A 5,985-nucleotide genomic window follows, 5' to 3' on the forward strand; every position below is an offset into this window, starting at 1 on the left:
CAGAGAGCAGCCCTGAGTCTTTTGACCTCTAGCCTAGTGCTTCTGTGAGCCAGGAGCCTCGTGATGCAAAGTGTTACCACCTAGAAGCTCTGGTGCCCAACTGCCCGGTTTCAGACTGCTCCTACCGTTTCTTATAGTTCATGGTCACTATCTCCCAGGGGATTTTGTGGAGACTGAAAAGCACAAGGTAGTGCCTGCCCTGCCAGCTCACTGAATGTTAGCCATCGTGACCGGTATCACAGAGGGAAGGCACTGTTGCACCCATGTTATTGCTGGGGAAGTTTAGGCTGAGACGTGCCCTGGTACCAGAGCCAGGACTTGAACCAGTGCTTTTCTCACGAAGGCAGGCAGCCTCTCAGAAAATAGGAAAGTACCAAACAATGTTCAGATTTGACCATTACTGACAGTATATCAGACTCCAGGTTCATTTTGTGCATTTGTGTGTAGCCTACAGGGAGTAGTGGGGGCACAGCCCAGGTTTCCTGAGGATGGATTCAGGAGGGAATCTTCAAAATGAGACCTGAAAGCCCCTTGCTGAGAAGTGAGGTGTCTACCAGGGCACGTAACTCTCCGGCCAGCCAACCTTGCAGTAGCGTTTCGGGAAAGTCGTTTATGTTCATTATAGTTTGGGATTGGGGTGGAAAGCCTGTTTCAGTTCTGGGGTTTCGCTCTCCTATCAGGCCGCTGCAGGCCCGGACAGGCCCCTGCTGGAAGGAAGTCAGCCCTCCTCCCGCCAAGGAGGAAGGGCCCTCCCGCCTGTGGTCGGTGCATTGTGCTTGCTGGATTCCAGGCTGTCAGTCTCACGGAGAGCTCTGGGGATGCTTAGCCTGCAGATTGTTTTGTTAGGTTTCTCCTACAACTAATTTGGAAATTACCCAGCTACCCACAGCCTCTCCCAGGTGTTCTGCAAACTACGGGCCTGCTCCCGCAGCTTTCGCCTTGGTGGGACCAACGCTGGCTGAAGCTGGGAGGGTCAGGGTGGGGTGATAGGAGGGTGAAAAGAGGCCCACAGTGGTAGAGCTCGTTTTAAGCAACAGCCAGTCCCCTTCAGCTTTGGCACTAACCATCCTACTTGGTAGGATCTGACGCAAGCAGATCCACACACTTTGCAGACATTATCTTTAAGCCTCACACGCCCTGTGGAGGTAAGTCAGGGGCGTGTGGAGGATCCACCCTACTTAGAGGCCCAAAGAGAGAGGATTTCCCCAGAGCTGCAGTCAAAACCAACACGCAAGTCTCCTGATTCCCATATCCAGGAAGGAAAAATCCTCACGTTTGATTCATTTTGCTGTGAACTTTGTTACACCTGGGTTGAATCCCTCTCAGGCAAAGGTCTGTGACCTTGAGCTTGTCCTCTTTTCTTGGACCTCAGTTTTCTCATCTGAAAAAAAAAAATACACCTGAAACCTGCTACTTTCCAGGGCAGTTGTGAAGATCCAAAGGACAGCATATGTGGAAGCGCTTGGTACACCCTGAACACAGCCTCTCTTGGGTAATGTCAGGGTTACCTTAGTCAGCTGTGCCACGGCTGAGCCACTTGAAGCTGGGGAAGAGCAATGGTGTGGTGAGAGCCCTGGACAAGGGCCTAAGATGTTAGCTCACTGTACAACCGTTACCTTCTCTGGTCCTTGGTTTTTCCTTCTATAAAACAAGGGTGGGACTAGATAACCTTTCAGCTGTATTTTTTTTTTTAAATAAGAATGGCAAAGGAAATCTCAAAGGGAAAACCAAGAATCAATTTTTTCCTGCCCCATAAGGGTCACCTTTATTAGTTAGGATGCATTTGGCTGCAAGTAACACAGAGCCCAAAGAAAAGAGGCTTAAACTTAGAGGACATTTGTTATCGCCCACAGGTATAAAGAATGGTTCCAGGGTTGGTTCTTTCAGCAGCTCATTGATATCATCAGGCCTCCAGGTTATTCCCACCTTTTGGCTCTGCCATCCTCAGCAGGTTGGCTTGTTCTCTTAGGCTGGTACCCTCCGAGCCCAACATGTCTGTCACACTTCCAGGAGTCACACTCTAACAACATTGAGAGGAAGAAAATGGCTATTTCTCTCCCACTGTCTCTTTAAGAACAAAGAACTATTTCCCAGAAGCCCTGAGCAGACTTTTCTGGACATCTCATTGGCCTGGAAAGTATCCTGTGCCTGTTTCTCAATAATCACTGGCAAGAGTGATGGAATCATCACCACGTTTACCTTAGACAAGTCCAGATTGAGCCGGTGGATACTCCAAGGGGTAAGACTTCCCCTAAAACACATGACCAACTGCAACCTGAACAAAATCAGGGTCTTGTGAGCAGAGAAGAAGCGGGTGGGGGGAAATGGCTGGGTAGACAGCTAGCAGTCTGGCACAACTTCTTCTTGAATATGCCAGAGAGGGTATTGCTTTACTTCTGTCCAGAGTTGTCCACTATATGGCTGTCCTCAAGATGCTCCATCTGAGCTCTACCATCAAGACCCCTGTGCCCAGTCCCCATGATAAGACATTGTTCTTTCTTTTGAGTACGGGTGCAGGAAAAATGTGGGCACAGCCCACTTCACACAAGGTTAATTATGAAGCTTTGATGAAATTTAGGATAAAAGGAAAGTGTTACATGGGAGGGGGAAATTTTGAAAGTGCTCATATTAAGTATAATTTTCTCATAGTGTAAGAAACCCTTCACGGGGCTGCTCATGAACATGCCATGCTCCTAATCTCACTCCCTTGTCCTGAGGTCTGGACCTCTGCACGAGAGTGACATGATCTGTTGATGTTTGAGCTGAATCACACATTGGCTGCTGTGGGGAATGACTGAGGAGAGCAGTGGAGGGAGCAGGGAGCCCTGTTAGGAGGCTGATGCTGTGATCCAGGAGAGAGATGATGGGGCCTCCTACTGGGTTGGTGGCCTTAGACGTGCAAGATGGGGTTAGGGGGTTCCTAGAGAGGTAATGGTCAGAGCAAATTCATGGTGACAGGAACACACAGGGGTGTCTGGGAACAGCAAGTGGGGTGTTGGCTGGAGCCTAGATGTGTAGGAAGGGCAACTATGGGAGATGAGGCTGGGAAGAGGGTTGGCATAAGGATAATGGAGGGTCCCAAGTGCCAGGTGAGAAGTTTGGGCTTCCTGTTGCAGACAGCAGGGAGCCTGCTTCCATAGGACTGGAGCTCAGCTTCAGGAAGTGAGGCTGGCAGTGGGGGCAGAATGGAGGGAGGAGGCAGGAGCATCCATGGGGAGGGCTCGGCCAGCTGCTGGGGGTTGAGAGCAGAGGCAAGAGTTAGGCTCTATGAGGCTGTGCTTCTCACACGTTATCTCTGGTTGTTGAGTGCCTCCACGCCTGAAAAATCATAGCTGGGGCTCTGCTCTGCCCACACTCCTGGGAGAAGCCGCTCCAGGTTCTCAGATAATGAGATAAGCTGGTGCTCTGCACCAGGGCTGAGATCCACCCTGATTCCGCCTCTCAATCCCTTCCTCACCCTGGGAGGGGCTGACAGTTGATCCCCAGGGCCTCTCTGACTACATGCTTCTGCACCAGGTTAACCCTTCTGGGCTGAGCTGGAAATTTGAGCCTCAGCTCTCAGAAGAGGGGCTGTGAGGCTGGCAGAGGGGCATAGGGAGCTCCATAGGGAGCAGTCATCCTTTCCACCCCAGGAGCTCTGCAAAGGCTGGCTTTGGCCTCAGCCCGGAAAGAAGACGCTGGAAGGAGGGTAGGGACAGGCACCAAACTTGTTAAAGACCTCCTATCCTCACTGCACCCAACCTGTTGACCCTGCTTTTCCTTTAGTTCACTGCTCAGTTTGGGCTGAAAAGCACTAGTCACACTGCTTTCCCTCTGGGTGGTTCTAAGCTATTTATTTAACTGATCCCAGGCTCAGTTTACCCATCCATACAATGGAGGGCCCTCCCGCAGCTGCACTCCTTCCCCCTCCCTCAGCCCCCACCTTCACCACCACCCCTGTCTGATTACTTCCATTTCCACACTGCCTTTTATGAGGGTGATAATCAAATGCAGTCTCCCTTGAGGGAGGCATAAGTTCTAGCCAGGCTTGGACACTATGAGATGTTGGGTAAGTCCTGTGCCCCTTTAGTCTATAGAAGCTCTATACGCACGCATGGTATTCCTATTTATTCCTATTATTGAAAACTCATGTGAGCACTGAGATGAGAGTCCTGGTTCTTCCACTGAGTTGCTGTGTGATCCTGGGAAGAGAGCCCAGTCTGGTACATGCTCCTTATCATCAGGGCCTTTTTTCCCCCCCGGTTGTCCTGTCATGCCAACCCCCACCCGGGAGTCCGCACTTCCCAGGAGCAGGGTGAGCACAGAGACCACATTCTCCAGGAAGGTGTGGGCGTTTGGGGTGGGGGAGGATTCATTAGGATGCCCAGGATCGTACGAGGGGTACTTAAATGCTCTACTGGAGGATCCTTCAGCCCAGATGGACTCAGAGGTGGGGGCCTCTTCCTGCTGAGAAGAGAGCTTTATTTTTCTCCTGAACTCCAACAAGCCCAGACTTGGGGTTGAAGTTGCCAGGTTTCATCCGTACTTGGGCAAATGACTGCTGCTTACGGAGGGTACAGAGGCCAGAACCCAAGGTCCCCAGAGTGGCTCAGCAGGGAGTCAGGAGTTTGGGTTCCTGCTCTGGCTCTAACTGACAGTCCAGCTTTCAAGATGGTTTCAGATACACTCTCAGTGAATGTCATTGTCATGGTCACCTATCAGACAGGGAACATGAGGTGAGATGCATTCCAAGGGTTAGGATTCCAAGACTGTAAAGCACACCCAAGGGAGGAGGTGAAGGGCTGCACCCTAGCCATCTCTTCTCTCTGCAGCCATCTCTGGTTGGGGTTCTCGCTGAGAAACAGGAGCCTTCTGGAAGTTATTCTGGGGTCTCTGATTTCAACAACATAACACATCCCCCACCCCCACCCCGCTTCTCTAAAGCTCTGCCTCTCTGCCCAGGGTATATGAATCGCTTGAGGTCTTGTTGAATTGCAGGTTCTGGTTCAGTAGATCTGGGTAGAGCCTGAAAGTCTGCATATCTAGCAAGCTCTCAGGGGATGCCCATGCAGCTAGTCTGTGGCCCACACTTAGAGCTTCAAGGCCTCAGGGCCTTAATGTCTTGTGCAAAACAGCAGGGAGGGCAAGCCTCCTGCTCTCAGCTTCTCTACTGGCACTTGGAGAAGTGCATCCTGGATTTAAATGACCAAAAAAATGGGAGTTTGTGAGGGTGAAAGGGGACCTGCCACCCAGCTTTGTAGATGGTGAAACTGAGGCCTACGCAGTGCCAGAAGAAGCTTGTTCAAGACCTCACAGCATTTTAGTGACAGAGTTGAGACTCAGGCCTCTTGCAAAGGAAAAACAAAAACGAAAACTAGAAAAGATACTCACTGAGGTGTTTGCTGTGCTTTCTCTGGGCGAACTATGGGTTCCTTTGATTCTTCTTTCTAAGTTGTATTTTTTGTTTGTTTTTACAATGAACGTGTACCAATTTTGTAATAAGAAAAAAATTAATTTTGAAAAAATTCTCACAGAGTTCTTAGTAAATGAGATTATGTTTATGAACGTGCTGGACGAACTGTAACTACGTACGGCAGCTTCAAGTCAAGGGTGTGAAATTCAGCCCAAACCCTCCTGAATTCCTTTCAGCGAGGTTACCCTCACTCTGGCGCACGAATCACCGCGATGAGGAGGAAGGCCAATGCCGTCACCAACCGCCGCAAGCCGATTCCTACTCCCACTTGGCCTCAGCTGTGGGAACTCTTCCCCCAAAGCTCTGGCCGCAGAAATCTTTCCCCTTAAACTGGGGAAGAAATTTCCCTAATCCGTTTTCGTAGTAAACGACCTCGGGCCAAGTCTGCTTTTGTTGCTGGTTTCCTAAGCTTAATTGCGAGCAAAGTTAATTTGAAAGAAAATGTTACAGCTCTGGGGCGAATTCTAATGAGCCTTGGGCAATTAGGGAGGAACGCATCTAATTACTCACAGACCTGGGGCGGGGGTGGGGGG

This window comes from Neophocaena asiaeorientalis, unplaced genomic scaffold, assembly GCF_003031525.2.
Source record: "Neophocaena asiaeorientalis asiaeorientalis breed wild unplaced genomic scaffold, Neophocaena_asiaeorientalis_V1.1 scaffold192, whole genome shotgun sequence".
Lineage (NCBI taxonomy): Eukaryota > Metazoa > Chordata > Mammalia > Artiodactyla > Phocoenidae > Neophocaena > Neophocaena asiaeorientalis.